Below are 24,229 nucleotides of genomic sequence, written 5' to 3' on the forward strand. Positions count from 1 at the left end.
AAGTGTAGTACTCTCGTTTCTTTTATGTTCATTCAGATCATTGGCTGCAGTTGCTTCACTGTGCATTTTAATTGGGATTAAAGCATTGAATTTAGGACTGAAGAATGCCCACTGAAGCTAAGAAATCGCTCCATATGTATCTGGTTAACTATATCAGCTTCTCCTTACAACTTCTTTCCTCTCAGAAATCTGTCATGCACAGAAATTGGGCAGGATTAATTTCGTAACCAATAGAAATAACCCTTAAAAAGCTTGTATTTCTAATATTAGGAATGGCCTGGTGGTGGCAGCAGGCAACCTAATAAACCAGTGTTGTATGAATTGAAATTTAGTTTTAAAGTTGATATCAGGAGCACATCTCTCAAACACCATTCCAGGCTCTTGACTTTCAATGCTAGTAAGGGGCGATAAAAGACCCAGAAAATACTTATCCAAAAGCGGAGAAGCTTGAAGGGAAGCATACATGCAGCTAACATCTCCTTTCATCAAAACACACTGCTCTAAAACATGTTAAATAAGTCTTCCCTGGGATTTTTTTTTAATTTGCATTACACAGGAGATTAGCATACATTCCTTATTTTCCAGAGTTGTAGGTGCTGTAGAAAAACCTACGATAGCGAAAAGAGAGAGGGAACTGATTGTGACATTTTAATGTTGACATCTCTGAAGATACTAGCTGGTGTGTATCTTGGAGTAGGGTGCGGTGTGAAGAATCTCCCTCAGTTTAAACTAAAAAAAAAAAAAAAAAAAAGGTAACCAAAATTGGGTCAGTTCCTCGGATGTGGCCATGTTCCACTCAGTGGCAGTGCAGGACATGAAACTAAGAAGAGGCAAAAGTGATTGTTTTCCCTGATATCGAAGCCAGTTTGGTCCCAAATGCAAGTCAGAGCAGTGTCAGAGTTGCCATAAATTTTGCTCAGCTATAGTAACCCCCAAGGCATCATTTTAACAGCTGCTCAACTTGGGGAAGCCAAGAGAAGGTGGCAAAGAATCAGCTATCCTCTTCTACGTTACCTAGGAAAGTCTTCTATGCCTGGCGAATCCTCAGGTAGCTGGCTTTTGGGACTGCTTTGCTCTGAAAGACTGGCACCAAGCAGCCATATTGGAGCCTAGGATTTAAGTTGCTCTAAAATCCAAAACAAGAATTATGATCATTGTGACATGTTTTAATTCTAGACCCTGTCATATGTTATGGTTTCAAAAGCTTGAAACAAAACAGAAAAGCCTCCTCTAATGTAGTCACCTACGTATTTAAAGGCAGGATTTTAGGGCAATATAATTGCTGGATTATAAATGGATTAATAGTTTTATAAGAGTTCCCTATCAAAGACTTGATCAATCATAGTTGGATCTCTCCTAGTATGCAAATAATCCAATTTAGAGTTCAGTGCTAAGCACTTTAAACCTTTGTGTAATGTACTTCACAAGGGATATTTACATTGACATTCTTTTTACAAGATGTCCACATTTACTTGAAAAGAACCAGGAGTGCCTACCTCCCCACATACTGCAGTTTGGAAACTAATGCCTTCCCTTCAGATTAAAAAACCCTCCAATAGAAATTCCTTTAAATACTGTTTTTCTTACCCTATAATCACTGCTACATGTTAACAATCAAAGAGGAATGTCTTACTTTCCAACCACAAAGGATCCATTAGGCAACCAATTGTACTTAGGTTATGTTAATTCTTAGTTCATTTAATCTTTAAAATGTCTAACAGAGCTAACTCTTGTAATATTAAGAAAAGCCCAAGAATGAAAGCATTGGTACAGTAATCTACATCTTTTAGATTTATGTAGTCCTTTATATTCGTTTGAGTGTGTATGTGACTCACACTGCTTTAAAGGTAGTAGTAAAATTGAGGATTAGCACAGGTATGATTAACAAAAACAAACCACACCCTTTGGCCAAATGCTCAGAAGGTGTAAGTTGTCATAACTCCATTGCCTTCTGCCCTGATGTGTACTACTTGCAAATTGAACAGAATAGTATTTTTACTGAGAAAGGTATGGTCTGTTGGTTTAAACCTGGGACTTTGGGTACATCTACACTACAGGGGGGAGTCGATTTAAGATACGCAAATTCAGCTACGTGAATAGCGTAGCTGAATTCGACGTATCGCAGCCGACTTACCCCGCTGTGAGGACGGCGGCAAAATCGACTTCTGCGGCTTTCTGTTGACGGTGCTTACTCCCACCTCCACTGGTGGAGTAAGAGCGTCGATTCGGGGATCGATTGTCGCGTCCCGACGGGACGCGATAAATCGATCCCCGAGAGGTCGATTTCTACCCGCCGATTCAGGCGGATAGTGTAGACCTAGCTTGAGAGTCAGATAGTCATAGACCTTTCACTTGCACCCTCTGTGGTTTTGGCAAATCACTCCATCTCTCCGCCTCTGTTTCTTCATCTACAAACGGAATGGTATATACCTGCCCCATATGAAAGAGTAATAAATGGTTAACTTTAAAAGTATTACTATTCAAAGAGACCTTGGGTACAAGTTGTTCTGTGTAGTATGGTAATTCTAGCACCAAATGGTTTTCACAAAAACGTTTACAAAAATTAATATAGCAAAATGTGAAACTCATCCCTTTCCTTCATTCCATTCATTGCTGTGAGGTTTGTTTAGAGTCATTATGGACCATTGAAATGCTAACGTTAAGTACAGACATTTTGTTAATAAAAACAAAATAAGGACGTTCCAATGCAAAACACTCACATTAACATGGAATTGATTCTATGTGTATCCCTTCTGCCAGCGTCAATGGCAGCTACAAGGGCTGGGTTCTAAAACATGTAAGGGTTCTTCTTGGAAAATAACACAACAACTTGAGTGCCCATTCAGTCTTTGATTTCAGCTCTGAGAAAAATAAAATAAACTCTCCAAATCAGTTCTTTTCCACTTGGGAGGACTCTTGAGTTTATTTGGAATATAAAACAAAGGAATATTTTAATAAGGGAAAAGGGAACACAGACAAAAGAATAGAGCTGGGTGGAGAAACTTTGATAGAATCATACAGGGACATCAAAAACACTGGTCTACAATTTTTGAGAAGTCGTCTGCTTCAGAGATAAAATGTGCTATTTATTATGTATTTTGATGTGCTGAATTCAAATATGACAATTAAAACAACTGATTGGCTACTGTTTCTAAGATATTGAAGTTTTTACATTTTATGTTTATGTATATTATGTAGATAGAGTTTTAATCATAAATTGTAAACCTAGGTCTTTTCATGTGTTTATGGTTGCTTTACATGATAATATTTCACTTGTCCTGTTTATGTAACACTTTAAAAATCAGCAAAAGGGTTATATAAATAAAATTTATTATGAAACAAAAGGCAAAAAACTATTATGTATGTAGTTTAGTCCTATTCAGTGTCTACTCGGCTTGTCTCTTGTATTCATTAAATGGAGCATCTCTTGTCACTGTCCAGCAATAGTCTGCAAGCATTGATGGGCTCCATTTGCCCTGATAGCGTTTCTCCATTGTTGCAATGTCCTGGTGAAATCGCTCGCCGTGCTCGTCGCTCACTGCTCCGCAGTTCGGTGGAAAAAATGTAGATGAGAGTGCAGAAAATGTATCTTTAGTGACATGTTGCAACCAAGGCTTTTGTATGCCTTGAGGAGATTTTCCACCAACAACCTGTAGTTGTCTGCTTTGTTGTTTCCGAGAAAATTTATTGCCACTAACTGGAAGGCTTTCCATGCCGTCTTTTCCTTGCCACGCAGTGCATGGTCAAATGCATCATCTCGAAGAAGTTCACGAATCTGAGGACCAACAAAGACACCTTCCTTTATCTTAGCTTCACTTAACCTTGGAAATTTTCCACGGAGGTACTTGAAAGCTGCTTCTGTTTTGTCAATGGCCTTGACAAAGTTCTTCATCAGCCCCAGCTTGATGTGTAAGGGTGGTAACAAAATCTTCCTTGATTCAACAAGTGGTGGATGCTGAACACTTTTCCTCCCAGGCTCCAATGACTGTCAGAGTGGCCAATCTTTCTTGATGTAGTGAGAATCTCTTGCACGATTATCCCATTCACAGAGAAAACAGCAGTACTTTGTGTATCCAGTCTGCAGACCAAGCAAGAGAGCAACAACCTTCAAATCGCCACAAAGCTGCCACTGATGTTGGTCATAGTTTATGCACCTCAAAAGTTGTTTCATGTTGTCATAGGTTTCCTTCATATGGACTGCATGACCAACTGGAATTGATGGCAAAACATTGCCATTATGCAGTAAAACAGCTTTAAGACTCGTCTTCGATGAATCAATGAACAGTCTCCACTCATCTGGATCGTGAACGATGTTGAGGGCTGCCATCACACCATCGATGTTGTTGCAGGCTACAAGATCACCTTCCATGAAGAAGAATGGGACAAGATCCTTTTGACGGTCACGGAACATGGAAACCCTAACATCACCTGCTAGGAGATTCCACTGCTGTAGTCTGGAGCCCAACAGCTCTGCCTTACTCTTGGGTAGTTCCAAATCCCTGACAAGGTCATTCAGTTCACCTTGTGTTATGAGGTATGGTTCAGAGGAGGAGGATGGGAGAAAATGTGGGTCCTGTGACATTGATGGTTCAGGACCAGAAGTTTCATCCTCTTCCTCGTCTGACTCAAGTGAGAATGATTCTGGTGCATCAGGAACCGGCAGTCCTTCTCCGTGGGGTACTGGGCGTATAGCTGATGGAATGTTTGGATAATGCACAGTCCACTTTTTCTTCTTTGACACACCTTTCCCAACTGGAGGCACCATGCAGAAGTAACAATTGCTAGTATGATCTGTTGGCTCTCTCCAAATCATTGGCACTGCAAAAGGCATAGATTTCCTTTTCCTATTCAACCACTGGCGAAGATTTGTTGCACAAGTGTTGCAGCATATGTGTGGGGCCCACCTCTTGTCCTGATCTCCAATTTTGCCGCCAAAATAAAGGTGATAGGCTTTCTTAACCATAGTGGTTATACTGTGCTTTTGTGATGCAAAAGTCACTTCACCACAAACATAGCAGAAGTTATCTGCACTGTTCACACAAGTACGAGGCATCTCTGCTCACTTTGGCTAAACAGAAATGTGTCCCTTTGCAAAATCAAACACTGACAAATAAGAGAGCACGACACTGTATGATTTCTACAGCTGATATAGGGCAATTTGTTCAGCAGAGTGATGTAAGCTTTGTTATGATTGCATCATCCATGACTTCTAGGAATAACATGATGCAATTCATATCATGTATGACGCAATACCAGCTTCAGATTGCATCATTCATTGTTTTGCCTAAAAAGCAAGTACTGTCCAAACCCAATCATAGATTTATTCATAGATCCAGTCAAAGATGTATTTTAGTCATTTCTGGTTTAAATTGAGATCCCTTCCCTTTATAACTCACTTATCCTCTGCCATTCCCAAGTCAAGGGTCATATATACTGACCCAATAGCATATCTTAAAAACTAGAGCCAATCAACAATTTTAAGCATCATTTTAGTTCTCAGTGACCCAGAATTAGTAAAGTTTGACTACATTTATTTCAGAAGCATTTTGGCTGTAGAGCAGTGAAATATAAAAAATGGTTTGCAAAATGAGGTCAATTTCACTGGAATTTTGTTTTGGAAAAAAACATGGAAAGAAAGTTCAGACAGCACCAAAACTGCTAGGAGTTTATCCAAAGCCCATAACCACCACCTCAACCAGCCGCAATAAGTGTCCAGTGGCTGGAAGTCCAATACCCTGACTACCCACAGTTCCACCCAGCTGAAACCCTACTCACAATTTGAGTCAGGGCATATGGTGTGGCCAGTCCTCTGCTGACCCAGCTCTAGTCCCATCAGAGCTGCTCAGCCTGGTTCTACCCCAAAGCAAAACCCTCTGGTCCAGCTCTTGATTCAACTTGCTTCAGCACTGAATGGGTCAGGGTGCTGTAAAATCTGCTCTGTTCCCCTCTGCCAGCACTGCTGTGGAATCTACTCCACTGGTCCAGAATCTGCTTCCCCCTGCTGCTGGTCCAGCAAGTGCTCACCAGAAGTGAACTCTCTCTCAGCTGCTGTTTGAAGCAGTACTTGTCAGCTCTACTCCCCAGTCCACTGCTGGTCTGATCAAGCCTTGTCTGTAAACTCTTCCTCACAGTATAAAAGTTCTTCCAGATGATGGAAATCCACAGCAAACTGTATTCTTAGATAAAACCCCAACTCCTTAGACTAAAGCTTTCACCTTTAGAGCAAAACCTTTTCCTTACCCTAGCTTCATTATCAACCCTTAGTTCACATCTTGTATCCTTATGGTGACCCACTCACCCCGGGCATGGTTAGCACAGCTCCTATACCCTTTCTTTAGGTAATAAGGTTAATTTCGTATCATATGCATTTAAAACAAAGTTTAATCAAAACAACAAAATCAAACGTGGTAGAATTAGTGATAACAATATGCAAATTAAGCTGACCTGAGTTGGTTTTTTCCCTTTCTCATCAAAAGAGGGCTCCATCCCCTAAATCCTCTGACCATGGGGCTTGCATATGAATTTAAACTCACAAGTCAAAATATGGGTTACAATTCTCTTAGTAAATAACATTCCTACATTGCACATACTGTACATAGTTATACTTACATTTCAGAACTTGTAACCATCGTGCATTAGCTGGAGTGTTCACCTAGACTAAATTATTTGTAGGGAATTTATTAATATTTTGTTTAGTACAAGATGAAAAATTACTTGCACCTGCTATATAAGTATGCCCTGAGTTTTCTTATGTTATTTAGGGCAAATCAGTGTCTCACATAAAAACATTACTGTGAGTATTTAGTTAAGGCTAAGATGGTTATATTCACAAATAAGCTCCTATATGTACCATGGAATCAGATGTGGTTAGTCATCTCAAATTGTCTTAACTGCCCTATCTAGTATGTTTCCACTGGATAAGAATTACATTTTTAAGTGAATTTAGTGGTCGGGAGGGTGGGGGGTGGCATTGATCAGCGTTCACATTGCACTCCCCAGCAGTACCCGGCCGAAGCCGGGGAAGCTAATGATCCAACCAGCAGACCAAATTCAGTGATGAATCATGGCCGCATACCACCTGAGGCACGTTGTACATACGCTAAGAAGAAGAGTGGTCAGAGAAAGGTATTGGATTGAAAGATCTGGAAACTGAAGTCCTCAGACAAATAAATTCATTACATACAGCCTCTCTGTTACAAAAATTTCCCCAGATTAGAAAATAATGAAATCTAATTTTGATTAAATTTCATTCCTCCCAAGAAGAAAAGTAAATCTTTAAACCTTTTCTCATCTTGCTGTCTGAGTAGAGTCATCATAGAAGATTAGGGTTGGAAGAGATCTCAGAAGGTCATCTAGTCCAACCTCCTGCTCAAAGCAGGACCAACACCAACTAAATCATCCCAGCCAGGGCTTTGTCAAGCCGGGACTTAAAAACCTGTAGGGATGGAGATTCCACCAACTCCCTAGGTAACACATTTCAGTGCTTCACCACCCTCCTAGTGAAATAGTTTTTCTTAATATCCAAGCTAGACCTCCCCCACTTCAACTTGAGACCATTGCTCCTTGTTCTGTCATCTGCCACCACTGAGAACAGCCAAGCACCATCCTCTTTGGAACCCCCCTTCAGGTAGTTGAAGGCAGCTATCAAATCCGCCCTCACTTTTCTCTTCTGCAGACTAAACAAGCCCAGTTCCTCAGCCTTTCCTCATAAGTCATGTGCCCCAGCCTCCTGATCATTGTCGTTGCCCTTCGCTGGACTTTCTCTAATTTGTCCACATCCTTTCTGTAGTGGGGGGCCCAAAACTGGATGCAGTAGTCCAGATGTGACCTCACCAGTGACAAATAGAGGGGAATAATCACTTCCCTCGATCTGCTGGCAATGCTCCTAGTAATGCAGCTCAATATGCCATTAGCCTTCCTGGCAGCAAGGGCACACTGCTGACTCATATCCAACTTCTTATCCACTGTAATCCCCCGGTCCTTTTCTGCAGAACTGATGCTTAGCCAGTGTAACCCTCCTGCCCGTCAGAGTTGGCAGCAACAAGGGCCGGGTTCAGTATTTAGGGGTTCCGTTTCAATAACACAATGCAAAACCGGCTCGAGCCCCCACCCAGTGACGAGGGACAATTACATAACACCCCCTGGGCACCTCTAAGAGGCAATACTTCCCCTCTCGCAAGCACGTAGTCTGAGTGTAGCAAAAGCCTTTTAATAAAGGAGGGAAACAATGTGGCATTATCTTGGGAAAACACCACAAACAGAATTTATAACACAAATCATGAGCAAAAGACCCATTCTCAAGTAAGTTTGGCAGTGTCCTTTTCCCCTCAGGGTTTTAAGTCCAGCAACCCAACAGTCACCCCCCCCCCCACAGTTTCTGACGTTGGTTAGTGCAGACCCCAGAGTTCAGAAGTTCCTCTGCAGAGTTTACCTCCCAGCCTGGGTGGAAGAGGGGGAAGGTATTGGGGGGGCATCTCACATGCTCTGCTGCTCGGGTTGACGGCTGATTGCCACGCCTCTCCGTGGGGTTCTGCCGCAGTCTTCACCACCAGCTGCATCTTTCCGCCAGCTGCCCTGCTATCCTCTTCGCTCGCCACACCTCTCCGCTATCCGCTCCTCTCCACTAGCCGTTCTGGTAGTAGGGGAGCCTTAGTGCTAGTGCACCACTAGCCCAAAGTAGGTTTAATGCCTAGACCCAGGTATCAGTGATTTCAGCTCTGTAGCACATTACAAGACTCCTAATGGAGTCAAAATTAGCTCTGTTATTGCACACTGAAAAGAGGAGGGGTAAAAGTGGTGTTTAGGGCCCTCAGAAGGGGCCTACAGTACCAGGCACAAATACCTGTCCCCAACCTCTCTTAATTCACTGGGGTTTGGCACCCATGTTCCAAAGTGAGTGCTACTTAGGTAAGGATGAGTCCCTCCATCATAAAATGCCAAGTACAGTTCTACTGTCCTTGATTCACGTATCAAGGGCCTGGTCCACACTAACCCCCCACTTCGAACTAAGATAACGCAACTTCAGCTACGTGAATAACGTAGCTGAAGTCGAAGTACCTTAGTTCAAACTTACTGCGGGTCCAGACGCAGCAGGCAGGCTCCCCTGTCGACTTCTCGTACTCCTCTCGCGGAGCAGGAGTTCCGGCGTCGACGGCGAGCACTTCCGGGATCAATCCGGGATCGATTTATCGCGTCTAGACAAGATGCGATAAATCGATCCCAGAAGATCGATTGCTTACCACCGGACCCGGAGATAAGTATAGACCTACCCAAGGATAACAACGCTTTATTACTCCTGCCCCAATAACAAAGAGACTGGGGATCCCACAGCAGCTAAAGTGACCATTTGAGCAAGCAGTCCATCATGCTAGGCAGGGTGGGTGTGCCCATGCAAACGAAATCAGCCCCTAAAGTCCTTTTCCACAGCTCACCACCAGATTTTAGGGGAGAGCTCATTCTAACTCTGCTTACACCAGTCAGTCCCCAGCCTGTAGCAATGCATGGGATTCTTTCGTCCTAAGTGCAGGACTCTGCACTTGTCCTTGTTGAACCTCATCAGGTTACCTTACAAGTCCCTGCCTCAGAGCCAGAGGTTAAAATTTTGTAGAGTGTCTACACACAGGAGTTGTCTGGGTTTAATGTAAATCACCTAAAAAAATCTGATTTAGTTAAACAAGTGCAAACCCTTGTGTGGATAGTTATCAGTATGTCCACAAAGTTGCACCATTTAAATACCAGACCTTTAATTAAACCAGTTCAACTTTGTGTGTAGACCAGGCCTAAAACCCACCCTCCTGTTTTTGGGCATGATTCCCTGCTATGTTACTCCAGTTTTATGATGGTGTAACTCCAAACGGGGGTAATGCAGGGATGAATCAGGCCCTTTGATTTTAAGATTGGAAAATGCCCTTATAAAACAATATTTTTCCCTTCTGTATATTTGTAACTCGTATCGCTCTTGACTCTGGGTATTTCATTCTAGTGTTCACGTTAGGTACTCAGATACCATGGTGAGGGGCAACACTATGAAAAACAAGTAGACAGATGTTCATGTTATTATTGCATATTATTGCAGTATAAAACTGGAATGCAGGTTCTATAAAAACAGAACTGAACATTGTATATGTTAGAGATTACCAATGTATTAGGGATAGTTTAAATTAACGAGATCACTTTATAAATGTCATGCCTAAGCACCAAAGAATTCCAAAGAAATGCTCCAGCAAAGAAGTTATGCTTTTTTGGAAAACTAATGCTTGTTTTATTTATTAACATGACCTATATATTAAATAAAACATTATAAGTGATAATACTCTGTCTATAAAAATGCTCAGATAAAATCAAATGGTTTGAAAGTTTAACCATGGAAAGCTAACGTAGTTTCATTTTAGAATCAGAGCTACCTCTCAGACTAAAAATGAATTAGGAAGTAAATGCACAGGAATAATCTACTGCAGGGGTTCTCAACCTTTTTCTTTCTGAGGTCCCCCCTCAACTTGCTAGAAAAACTACAGGGCCCAGTGGTGGGTGGAGGTGGGGTACTTGGGACTCGTGCTAGGGGTGGGAACCCTTAGGCATAGGCGTAGTTTGTCTTCTGTTTTGGGGGGGGAAAGGGCTGGCGGGGCTCTGGCCAGCTCTGCACCGCGGGGTCCAGGGAGGAAGCGCCACCTCCACCCCCGACTCACTTCAGCAGTCTGGGGCTGTGTGCCAGTGGCTATTCTCCGAGGGCTCGGCTGGGCCAGGAGCTGCCCAGGCAGCTCTGACCAGCTGTGTGAGCAGTCCAAGGGCACTGGCAGCTGAGGAGCAGCCACAACGCTGGCTGGTCACCAGGAGCAGATGGGGGGATGCCATGGATGCTCACTCCATGGCACCACCAGCGATGGTAGCCAATTTGGGTTGGATGTATTTCTGAAGATTTCATCACATGACATTAATCTTTAATTCCTGGAGACTCCAGGCCAATCTGGGAGCATTGGCAACCCTACCACCACCCAGAGGAGTCACACACTGCCTGGCTCCGGCTTCCCGCTCAAGACCTGGCCAGAGGGTGAGGCCTGAGGGGGGTGGGGGAGAGGAGGATGAGGAGGTGGGGGGGTGGAGTTGCACCCAGGACTGTCCCACTCTGGGTAAGGTATTGCAGTTTGGGGGGACAACACCCTTGTGCTCCCCCAACTCTGTCCATGGGCTCAAGGTTTCTGCCCACATTGGGGTTTCAGCCCCCACTCCCAGCTTTGGGGGGGGGAAGCTTGGGGTTTCAGTCCTGCACTGCTCCCCACTTCAGCCCCGCTCGAGGCACCGGGTTTCAACGGTGGGGATCCCAGGAGGCTGCGGACCTGCAGTTGAGAACCGCTGATCTACTGGATACTGAATGTGCTCTAGAAAACTGAGAACTAAAACTAATACTTGAAAAGCATGCAAGGTGCTCAGAGCAGTCGAAAAGAAGGGCTGTTCCCCTTTTTCATTCTGTAACAAGTTGTAAAGGTTTGAAAAAACCTTCGTATAAGGTGCTTTCCAGCTGAGAGACGAGGCTGTGAAATTTTGGTTCCGATGTGTCCAGCACACAACACTTACATGGCAAAAGAACAGCCTGCTAACAGGTGATGCTTTCTCAAAAAGTCATCAGCCAACATTGTTCCTGAGGTAGGGAACTCTTCATGTGGACCTGTTTGCCACAATGCCAAGCTGTTTCTGTCTGCATTCCCTCAAATTCCTGCCCTCCACAAGGTTCTGCACAAGATCAACCAGGGCAAGTGCAAAATGCTGATCATAGCCCCAGATCACTGTGTCACTAATGCAATTCAAACGTTACTGAGTCACTGGTCTGCCTAGTGTAGCGAGATAATGAAAGTACTGCCACCAAGAATAACCATAAAAGTCACTCTGTGAGGCTAGTAGTAGAGCGAGACTTCATATATTGTCTTGAATGGAGATAAGGCTGCTATTATTGTGTTGTGGAAAATTGACTACACGGTTGATTTTGGATCAGACAGCCTGAGGTTCCTTTATTGATCAATCAAACATGCATGCATGGGGGAGTCAGCCAAGGCAGCCGAACCCCCACGACAAACAAAATGCAAAAGCTTATATAGGAGAAAACCACAACAATTACATATACTTCCTTAAAATTTTACATCCATATAAGGAATAAAGCAAGCAAGCCTTTTCTGTTTTTCCTTACTTTTGCCCTTCGTGGTTTCTTGCTCTGTCACCTGGCAGCTATTAATCATAAACTGTTACAAAAGGTTAATTCTACTTTTATACAGTTCTGCTTTTATAGTTTCTACAGTTAGTTCTGCTTTTATAATTTCTCTTTTACCTTTCTTTTTCTATCTCTCCCCCCCCCCCCCCACCCATTTTCTACCTTCAGGCCATACCATACAGACTGCTTAACTAAGTTTAGGCCCTGACCATCTTTCCTCCACAATTGCTGTTGGGACAAAGAAACAACCTGGAATAAGTGTAGAGGGACCCAGAGGAGAGCCACGTGTCTGAAACTCATCCCAGCATACCCTGAACTTTGCTTGTTCAACTCAAATAGGATGGACTCAGATCCAAACCACCCCTGGTTAGAGTTTTGCTCATCTTTAGCAAAAAGTTTACTTCAGAATGATACACAAGAAAAAGCTTTTCTTTAGAAGCTTTGATGTATGTCAATTCTCCTCCTCCACATTTCCTAAAACACTCAAAGATGCATTAGGTTAAATGTTTAGCTTTTCTCCCCTTTATAATTTCAAGAAATAAACTAGGGCTGAGTTTGTAGCCATTTTAAGATTGGGGTCCCTTGGTAACAATCTGTACTCCTGTATTCACTCCTTACACACTATTGTAATAATCTTTGTATAAAGTATGCCTTGTGAGGTATCATTTAAAAACTCATAATTTGCTGGTCAATATTGTCCTGATAAAATGTGTGTGGAACATTGTATATAATGTTATAAGATTCCGCTGTAAGGCAGGGCTGCCCAGAGGATTCAGGGGGCCTGGGGCAAAGTAATTTTGGGGGCCCCTTCCATAAAAAAAAGTTGCAATACTATAGAATACTATATTCTCGTGGGGGCCCCTGTGGGACCCGGGGCAAATTGCCCACTTGCCCCCCCGGGTGGCCCTGCTGCATGGTGTTATTAACACATGTTCCAAACCACAGCCCAGCCCAAACAGAAGTTGGCAAACAGGTCTTTAAGAGAGCATACCTTCTTTTGTTTGTGACAGACCCGCGTGCTGCCCCAGCCAATTGCATTTAAGCAGTAAACAGTCATCAAGCACAAAGGGAGATCCAACAGGTGGGAAAACCTCTTCTATAGACTTTTTGTCTCCTGAAACTCAGCTGGAAATGTTTTCTAAGAGGGGCACTGATACTATAAAAATGAGGGACAAACACTGGCAGGGACCCCTCCTCTTCTGCTCTCACTCTGTCCATCAATTGACTACACCAGAAGGAACTAATGAAGCAGCCATTACACAGAAGCAGGCCTGGAACTTCCTGACCTAGAGGTTTGGCCACTAAGACTATTAAGAGCATGTGTTATGAGAAACTTTGGTTTGACTTTAACACAGTTTGTTAAGTTAGGCATTAGTTGCATTTTATCTTTATTGCTGATTTTTATGTTCCATTACTTATATTCACTTAAATCTTCCTCCTTGTAGTTAATAAACTTGTTTTATTGTTTTATCTAAACCAGTGTGTTTGAAGTGTTTGGGAAACTAACTCCATTTGGGATAACAGGATTTGTGAATATTTCTTTTAATAAAATTACAGACTTTATATGAGCTTGTATTGTCCAGGAGAAGGCTGGGCAATACAAGACATACATTTCTGGGACTGAGAGTGTGCTGGAGTTACCCTGAAGTATAATTCAGGCTAGTGAAAGCCTAAATCTGACTGGTAGACAGACATAGCTAGGTGTGATTTATATGCTAGAGGCTGCTTGTGAGCAGTCCAGGAGTGGAGGCAAAAACAGCAAAGCAGTGTCCAGGTCAGAGGGCAGGGAGGACACTTATAGTCCAGATTATAACCTGGGTATGTCACTCACTTTGTACATCCCACTTTACATCCAGAGTAACTCTGCGGAGTTACTCTGAAATTACACTGGAAATAAATGAAAGATTCTGACCCCTTTGTGATTAAGAAATATCGACATGTGTTGATAGACCTTAGATAAAGAAGTTGGGGTAGTCATTATGGTGTACTGAGGATAACCACATGGCCTCTATTCAAGTGATCTGGTGATGTTGTATAAAGCTCTCTTATCTGAAGCAAGATTACTAGCGTTCTCCTCTATGCTGGTGGGTTCGTTTTTGTGATCAATGTCAGATTTGCTGAATAGCAAATACTCTGTATATTCTAGAACAGTAACAGGAGGATATATGGTCAGAGTTCAGAATATGAGTTATATAATTATATTTCACAAAGCCAAGCATATTCATTAACAGATATTGGGCCTGACCTCGTCATCTTTATAGAGACAAAACTACCATTGACTTCAACAGGAGTTTTTGCCCAAATAGGGAGTGCAACACTGGGCTTAGCGTTGCCAGGTGTCTGGTTTTTGACCAGAACGCTTGGTTGAAAAGGGACCCTGGCGGCTCTGGTCAGCATTGCTGACCAGGCCATTAAAAGTCCAGTCGGCGGTGTTGCAGGGCTAAGGCAGACTAGTCCCTACCTGTCCTGGCACTGCTCTGTGCCCCAGAAGTGGCCAGCAGGTCCGGCTCCTAGGTGGTGGTGGGGGTCACAGGGCTTTGCGCGCTTCCCCAGCCCTGAGCACCGGCTCACACTCCCATTGGCCAGGAACCGAGACCAATGGGAGCTGGGGGGCAGTGCCTGCAGGTGAGAGCCGCACGGAGCCTCCTGGCCCACATGCCTAAGAGCCGCCGGACATGCCAGATGTTTCCAGGGCACAGCGTGGTGCCAGGACAGGCAGGGATCATGTCTTAGCCTGCTGTGTCGCTGACCGGGAGCTGCCCAAGGTAACTCCACACCCCAACCCCAGCCTCAATCCCCTTCCACCACCCTGAGCCCCCCCAAATCCAGAGCCCCCTTCTGTGCCCCAAACCCCTCATCCCCAGGCCCATCCAAGAGTCCACACCCTCAGCCCAGAGCCCGTACCCCCTCCTGCAACCCAACCCCTTGCCTCAACCTGCAGCCCCCTCCCACATCCAAATCCCTCTGCCCCATGCCCCAGCCTGGAGCCCCCTCCTATATCCCAAAACCCTCCTCCCCAGCCCCACCCCAAAGCCTGCACCCCAGCCCAGAGCCCTCACCCCCTCCTGCACCCCAACTCCCTCCCGTAGCCCAGAGTCCCCTCCCACACCCTGAACCCTTCATTTCTGGCCCCACCTCAGAGCCCATGCCCCTAGTTAGAGCCCTCACCTCCTCACCCCCTCCCGCACCCCAACCCCCTGCCTCTGCCCAGAGTGAAAATGAGTAAGGGTGGGAGACAGCGAGCCACCAAGGGAGGGGGAATGTAGTGAGCAGGGGCAGGGCCTTGGGGAAGGGGCGGGGCTAGGGTGTTTCGTTTTGTGTGGTTAGAAAGTTGGCAATCCTAACTGGGCCTCAGCTTTCAGCTTTATCAGCCCATGTGCTATTCACAATTCATTTTAATTTTACCATTTTTACCACTGCTTAATTGATAAACCTTTCTCAAATTAATTAAGCTTCTTTCTTCCCATTCCAAAATTAGAAGGGCATTTGAAAATAATACATAGTATTGGACAAGGAGCAATTTGAAAGAGAAAGATCAACTTGTGAAATTGTGTGTGTTGGAGGGTTAAGGAAAGACATCTCTTATCATCTGAAGAAGAGATTCAAAGCAATGATTCTGTTCAGCCTGAAAAGCATCTGCATTCTGGGCCAAAATGTTCAAACTTGGATGCTTAAGTTGGGCATCTTTTCAAAGCACTGAAGTGATTTAGGAGTACAAGTCCTATTGACTTCCATTGGAACACATACTCCCAAGTCACTTAAGTGCTTTTGAACATCCTCCCCTCCCCCCAGTCCATATTTATGTGCCTATCTGAATGGGTCTACTTTTCAAGGTGTTGAGCATTTGCTGCTCCCATTGAAGTCTATGGACAGTGCAGGTGCTCCATACCTCTGAAAATTAGGCCTCAAGTGTCCAGCTGTAGGCAGCCAAGTGTGAAAATGTGGGCCTTATTGCTTTAGTGTTGCACTAGTGTGCTTGTCTTACTGTTTCAATAAGCTTGCTTAGTTTGCTTTCCTTTGTCTCTATCTGCTGTAAAAAGTTTTGCTATCCAGAAATGGCCGAGTGCCTGTTGGTTAGGGATAATGAAATGGAAAGGTTTAGAATAAGTTAATACACTTCACTCTGCAAAAACCACATACATCAGAAACATATGTGGCTTCATCTGCTCCGCGACAGGAGTTAGGATACCTGAGCCAGTATTAAACAATGTTCCACTAAGAGCAGGTTAAAATGATTTCAGACTAACTTGCTTTAAACATGATTTGGTCAGTCAGCACAAATAGTTTTGAAACCATGTCCCCAGGCAGTTTTCCTTGTTTCCCACATGGAAGTTAGTGACTGAGCCTTATATTAGCAGCCACTGGTTAGCTGGTTACTTCCTGTTTCATTGCTATTTATTAATACACCTCTACCCCGATATAACGCGACCCTATATAACACAAATTCGGATATAACGTGGTAAAGCAGTGCTCCAGGGGGGCGGGGCTGCGCACTCCGGTGGATCAAAGCAAGTTCGATATAACGCGGTTTCACCTATAACGTGGTACGATTTTTTGGCTCCCGAGGACAGCGTTATATCGAGGTAGAGGTGTATAAAACCATTAAAATTACTCTTCTTTGCAATTAGAGCAAGTGACTGCATAAAGTTCAGGTTTCCTGTAAAACAGAGGCAGGTACTTTCTGATGGGAATGGATAAACTATCTTCCCTCCCCCATTCACATTGCAGTGGTTTCTGTAAATGTCCCTGACTACTAGAGATGAGTAGGAGACAGTGGAACAGCTCCAAGTTTTGAACAAGAGTGAGAGACTGATTATATCCCTATGGTTATGCCACTCATCTCGGATGTGGGAGAATGGCAGAGCAAGGACTTGAACCAGGCTCTCCCACATCCCAGATGAGTGCCCTATTAGACTGTTCTGGGGTGGGAGTCTCTCTTATGTTGACTAGAAATTCCATCCTGAACCACAAATCTTTCTGGCTAAACTTTTTCACAACTGGAATGTTTCCACAAAAAGTTTCCATTTTGATGAGTCAGCCTTTCTGGGAAAGGCAGCTGGTTGAAGGTTTCATTGGAAAATTCCCAACCAGCTTCACTGTCTACAGAGGGTGCATTCAGACTGATTCAAACAGATTTAAACCTTTAAAAAGATCTGGTTTGTGCTCCATTAAAAATTTGGGCTGAGTTTCAATTAGGTCACTTGTATTATCAATACCAGTTCAATCCAGCCATCACCTATGAGAAAAAATTGGCAACAAAGCTAGATTAAAGACTGAACATTCAAAATAAACTTATAAGTATTGTTTATATTAAGATAATGTCTTGTTTAAAAACCAAAGTCATAATGAATTTGCTGAATAGACTCCATTCACTAGCGATAACGTTTTAAATAGTTCAAGCCTTTGCTTACATAGGTTATAGATACTAGTGATTAATACATTAAATAGCTTCTTTGGGGTGATATTACAACTGAATGCAAATAGAGAAATTATTTCCCCCATTTATTTTGACAGCAAATGCTAATAATGTCAGCCGTGATGACAATTTCCAAATTTAGGTCAGAGGATTAATTGTTGGGAGCAGGAGTGTCTGTACTCTCCACTTATTTGTTGTGCTTCTGTGAAGAAGCACATCAGCTAGTAGCCATTATAAATATGATAATACACAGGCATCTATTTAAATTTACTTTAGAGACCTCTGAATACTGAGCTCCTCCTAAGCCATGGATGTTCTATCCTGTGAAGAGAAAAAAATGATAGGAAGAGTAACAACCTTAGCAATTTGTTGGGTTTAAATTCCTGAGTCACAGATTTTGACACTAAGATTATTCTTTGATTATTTATAGCGGAACAAGTGGGGGATAGATAACACAGAATTCCAGGAATAGCAGCTCTCCTTAGCCAGCTCTCTTTGTCAAAACAATGCTGGAAAGCTGCTGATATATGACAATGCAGCATGTCTTGCTTCTATGGAACATCTGCTAGAGGTAACGCACCATGTAGACACATTTTTTAGAGGTTTATTGCAGGATGTGAATAATGAGCCAACAGCAATTTTAGAAAGCTCCTCTCCTTACTTGACAGGTTGCTCTAGGAGGAGTTCTGGTTCTATGAAGCAGCTTTTCTCCTGGGGGTCCCCTGAGGAGTGAGGTGGCTCTGAACCACTCCAACACGGGCCAGTGCCTACAAGACATGCTTGAATTTTTGCCTATTGAACCCAACCAATTTAGGTTATAAATCATTCAAGTGAGAGACTTGCACAGCTATAGTGATATAGGATCAACAGATGATATCTCAGCCATACAGTCCTCATAATGGACTTCATGGGTTCCACAGGTCCTGAGACGTGATTGTAAAACGAAGAGTTTAAGGAATACTGATTACACTGGAGAAATGAAATCTCCACCTATAGTGAGATGCAAGAGAAGTTTTCTTTTCCCATAAGTACCAATGATGGCATTGATCATTCCCGTGAGCATCACTGATGGAAAACATTTTCCTCTTTCTCAATATTATTATACTAAACATAAAAAATATTGAGGAAAACAGAAGCCCTTATAATTTTGCCCAAGAAGACAGCTTATTTTGAAATTGGCTTCAAATTATGTTGGTTAATTATGGATAACTGTTACTAAACAGTGTTTGAAACTACCCCAGACAGAAGGGCAGTACATCCATCAAAGATGCTGGAGGGCATTAGCAGGTCAGACCTTCCTCACCAATGGCTCAAACCTGCACCCACTGACTTTGTTAGTGCAGAATCAGGCCTCCAGAGGCCAACATGAGATAGGGATGAAGGAGAACTGTGTGGGGACTGAGTGCTCTGTTGTCTGCTGGAGTCTTCTGTATGTTTGGGTACTTCAGCTAAACCTCTGAACTCAGGAGGCTTCCTCCATTGCTAGATTTATATGGGGTTTGCTAATTTATAACTGGATGTTTCATATAGTGTGCCTACTCCATGACTAGTTTACAGAATGTTTTTGCATATTGTTTGGCTGGGTGTAACGGGGTTGGGACTCATCACGTGACACCTCCTACTGGTTGTCTCTGGGAATTAGCTCTGTCCAGTGGAGCGCCCCCTCCTGGTGGTGTCCCGTCTGTCGTCTCTCCCTCAGTAGCGAGGTAGTGTGGCCCAACGGCCAGATCCATATAACTCCCCCCAGTAGCAAGGTAGTGTGGCCCAACAGCTAGAGGCGTAGGGGGCCCCGGGCCCCCCCTCTCCACCGCGTCCCAACCCCGGGCTGAACTAATGGCGGGGTTCCCCTTGCCGTTGGCTTGGTGGGGATCCGGCCGCAGCACGCCGAGCGTCAGTGTTGCTGTAACGCGGCTTGTCCCTAATGTTCCCCTGGGTCACTTCCTACCCTCAATGTCACGGTCTCCTCCGGAGACATGGGTTCCGGTCTGTTCCCCTCCGGCGGGTCCTCCGTCTGGGATGCAGGGTGTGGGCTGGCTAGGCTGATTCCTGGAGCCTGGGCTGGCCCTCTTCGGGAGCTGGCTGTGTGCATCCTTCTCCTCCGGTGGTCAGCCCCAACTGAGCAGCTTTGCAGGCTTTTATACCTAGCCTCCAGTTGGAGCATGCCCAGCAGGGCTTCCAGGGCGGGGCTTCCTCTGCCAGGAAGGAAGAGTTAACCCCTGCTGCGCCAATGCAGGGCCGCTCTGCCCCATCACATATCCCCCCCTTTAAAACCGCGGCTGGGGCCGGCGGTCCCTGGGGCCCTTCTTCCCCCTCCGTTCCCTGAGGCGGGAAAAGAAGTCTGCATTCCCATGGGCCTTCCCCGGCCAGTGTGACACTTGGAAGCAGTAGGGTTGGAGAGACAGGTACCAGCGCATGATCCGCGTATTCATTTCCTTCATGCTATTGATCTATCTGAGGGGTGCGTGATCCGTCACAAGGGAGAAAGTGTTCCCTAACAGGTAATACCTCAATGTATCAATCGCCCATTTAACTGCCAGGGCCTTCCGCTCTACGGTGGAATACCGGGTCTCTCGGGGAAACAGCTTACGGCTTAGATATAAGATGGGGTGCTCTTCTCCCTCCTCCTCTTGGGACAATACGGCTCCCAGTCCTACCTCAGAGGCGTCGGTCTGGAGAATAAAGGGCTTTGCAAAATCTGGCTGTCTCAGTACCAGCTCCCGGGTTAAGTGGTCGCGCAGGGTACTGAAAGCTTCTTAACAGGCTGTTGACCACTGGACCTTCTTGGGCTGGGAGCTTCTCGTCAGGTCTGTGAGGGGGGCCGCGAGTGTGGCAAAGTTGGGCACAAACCGTCAGTAGTATCTGGCTAGCCCTAGGAACTGCTGAACTTGTCTTTTTGTTGTAGGCGTGGGGTAGCTCTTCAAGGCCTCGACTTTGTCGACCAACGAGGCCGAAGAGTGTGGGAAAAGCTGTCTTTTCTTTAGCGGTGGGTGTCAGACGGATCTGCCAATATCCCTTGGTCAAGTCCAGGGTAGAGGTGAATTCAGCCTTCCCCAATCGTTCCAGCAACTCGTCCACCTGTGGCATGGGGTGGGCATCAAAACAGGAGATCGTGTTTACCTTACGAAAGTTGATGCAGAATCGGACTGTCCCATTTGGTTTGGGGACTAGGACTATAGGGCTCCACCATTTGCTTCTTGATTCTTCCACGACTCCCAGTGCCAACATCATCTCGAGCGCTTTTCTCACCATTTCCCACAGCTTCCTAGGAAGGGGCCGGTGGTTCTCCCTCACCTTGTTGCCAGGGAAGGTAGCGATGTGGTGGCTGGTCAACGTAGTCTTTCCCAGCTGTGTTGATAGGACTGCAGGGAAGGCTGCTACCAACTGGCGTAACTGCTCCTGCTGTATCGGGTTGAACTCCGGGCTTATTGCTGCCGTCCCTGGTTCCTCCGGTTCCCCCGCCAAGGGCCCCAACTCGGGTTCGGGAGGGTACGGAGCGATCATCATGCCTTCCCAGTCTCTCCAGGCCTTGAGGAGGTTCACATTGTATACCTTTGTGTCTCTCCTTTGCCCCGACATCCGGACCTCAGTCAACGGGCCCTATTCGCTTAGTCACCTCGAAGGGGCCTTGCCACTTTGCTAGTAGCTTGGAGTCAGAGGAAGGTAACAACAAGAGGACTCGGTCCCCCGTCTCAAAGCTTCTCATCCTGGCCCCTTTATTGTATTGAGCTTCTTGATTGTGTTGGGCCCTCCTCAGGTTCTCACATGCCATGGTGCCTAACTCACGGAGACATTCTCAGAGATGGAGGATGTATTGGATGGATCCTTGGACCCGGGTCTCTTGTTCTTCCCAGGTTTCTTTCAAGAGGTCTAAGATTCCCCCGGGGTCTCCTCCCATAGAGGAGTTCAAATGGGGAGAAGCCTGTTGACGCTTGTGGTACCTCTCTTATGGCAAAGAGGAGGGCAGGCAGTAGCTTATCCCAGTACTGGGGGTCGTCTTCCACAAACTTCCTCAGCATGGATTTCAGGGTGCCATTGAACCTCTCAACTAACCCGTCCGTCTGTGGGTGATAAATATTCGCGCACTGAAGACCTCAGTTTAACAGCTGGCACAATTCTGCCATCAGCCTAGAAGTTATGTTGGTCCCCTGGTCCGGCAACATCTCTCGGGGCAGCCCGACCCGGGCAAAGATATGCAGGAGCTCATTGGCGATGATGGGCGCCGTGACGGCCCGGAGGGGCACCACCTTGGGTATCTTGTGGCATAGTCAACCACCACCAGGATATACTTATGTCCGGAGCTGCTCCTGTCCAAGGGCCCCACCAAGTCCAGGCCAATCCACTCGAACGGTGTTCCGACCACCGGCAGAGGCATGAGGGGTACTTTTGGGACCCCTTTTGGGCCAGCCTTCTGGCACTCGGGGCATGAGGCGCAGTAGTCCCATACTTCCTGATGGATGCCCGGCCAGAAGAACCTCTGGGCCACCCGTTGTAGGGTTTTCTCCCTCCCCAGATGTCCCGCCCAGGGTACGGAGTGGGCCAAGTGGAGCAGGTCCCGCTGGAACCGCCGTGGAACCAACAGTTGGCGTATTTCTTCCTGCCTTTGGGGTTCCTGGACCACCTGATAGAGTAGGTCATTATGGATCTCGAAGTGGAGTCCTTGTGGCGGGCATCCGGATGGGTCTTCTTCCCCAGGGGCGCCCATCGCCTGTTCCCAGGCCCGACCGAGGGTGGTGTTCCCCCTTTGCTCTTCTAGAAAATCGGCGTTAATCTCCAGCCATCTCTGGCCCTCCTCTGCCCGGGTTTCTGTGTGGGGTCGGCCCTCTTCACCTACCCCAAGATTCCCCGAAGGACCCTCTAGGGGATTGTCTGGTGGGGTTTGGCCTAAGAATCCTGTTTTTTTGGCTCGGCCACCTCTTGTCTTCATCGGTAGGACACTCCACTCTTGTAGGAGTGTGGCAAAGCCCGGCCAGTTGCGTCCCAGGATCACCGGGTAAGCTAATTTTGAGGCCAGCCCCACTAGGCACCGCCCTCCCTGCCGTGTCGTCTCGAGCTGTACCCAGACGGTGGAGTAGGGCTTCATGTCACCATGGATACACTGCAGGTGTATGGGGGCCCCCACGGGCCTGGTGGGTTCTACCAGCCCTGCCCGGATGATGGTCTGGCTACATCCGGAGTCTACCAAGGCCATGGTGGGTGTCCCATCCACTTTCACTGGTACAAGAATCTTGCCCGGTCCCCACCTGAGGGCTCGCAGACCCGCGGTCCAAACCTGCCCATAATTACAGTCCATATATGGTCATTCTCTCCGGAAATGCCCTATCTGTCCACACTCATAACACCTCTCCCTCTTACTTCCTTCGGGTGGGGCGTTCTGGGGGGCACGCTACCTCCCCAGCGAATCGCCTAGGCTTCGCGTGAGTTTCCCCCCTGGAGGCCCCCTCGCGATATGGGGTGGTGTGGTTGCTGAGGGCTGGGGGCGGACACGGGGGTTCCCCCCCATCTCCCTTGCAGGGTCCCAGTGCTGGGGCCGCGTTCCGTTCACCCTGCGCCCCCCCTTTGGAGGCCCTCTTCTGTTCTCCCTCGGCAGCCAGGTAATCCTCCATCAGTGAGGTTGCTTCTGCAAGGGTCTTTGGGCGGTGCCGTTGCACCCATTCCCTCCCTCCAGTAGGGAGAATCTGCAGGAACTGCTCCAAAGCCACCATCTCAGCTACTTGGACACTCGTCTGGCATTCTGGCTCGAGCCACCTCCAGCAGAGATCGCGAATGCGCTGTGCCACAACTCGAGGCCTAGCCCCTCGTGCGTATCTCTCTCGTCAGAGCCGCTGGTGGTAGGTCTCGGGGCTAATCCCAGTTTGATCCAAAATGGCCGCCTTGACCTTGGAATAGTCCAGCGCCTCCTGCAGGTTGAGGTTGCGATATGTGGCCTGTGCCGGGCCTGTCAGGTAGGGGGCTAGAATAGTGGCCCAATGCGTGCTAGGCCACTGGACGGCGGTTGCCACCCGCTCAAATGTTACCAGAAAGGCCTCAGGATCATCCCCTGGCCCCATCTTTGTTAGGCGTACTGGCAATCCTCCGAGACCATCACCCACGCTGCTGCCTGCTGCGTCTAGGGGCGGACCTGGTGCATGCCCTATCAGTGTAGCCATCTGCTGAAACAGTTGTTCCTGGCTGGCATTTTGCTGGGCGTTCAGCTCCCGGATCAGCTGTTGCTGCTGTTCCTGTTGCTGCGCCGCTTGCAGCTGTTGTTGGGCTGCCAGCTGTTGGAGCAACTGGGCTTGCTGCTGCTGCTGTTGCACCGTCTGCTGCTGTTGGTTCTCCAGGAACCATTTCAGAAGTTTTTCCGCTTCCATCATGGGTCTCTGGGTCCTTACTTCAGGCCCTGATCACTGCCCACATTCTCCACCACGTGAGACGGGGTTGGGACTCACCACCTGGTGTCTCCTACTGGTTGTCTCTGGGAATTAGCTCTGTCCAGTGGAGCGCCCCCCCCCCCCCCCCGGTGGTGTCCCATCCGTCGTCTCTCCCTCAGTAGCAGGGTAGTGTGGCCCAACGGCCAGAGTCCATATAGGCTTGTCCCTAATGTTCCCCTGGGTCACTTCCTACCCTAAATGTCG

The sequence above is a fragment of the Chrysemys picta genome, chromosome 8, assembly GCF_011386835.1.
Source record: "Chrysemys picta bellii isolate R12L10 chromosome 8, ASM1138683v2, whole genome shotgun sequence".
Classification (NCBI taxonomy): Eukaryota; Metazoa; Chordata; order Testudines; family Emydidae; genus Chrysemys; species Chrysemys picta.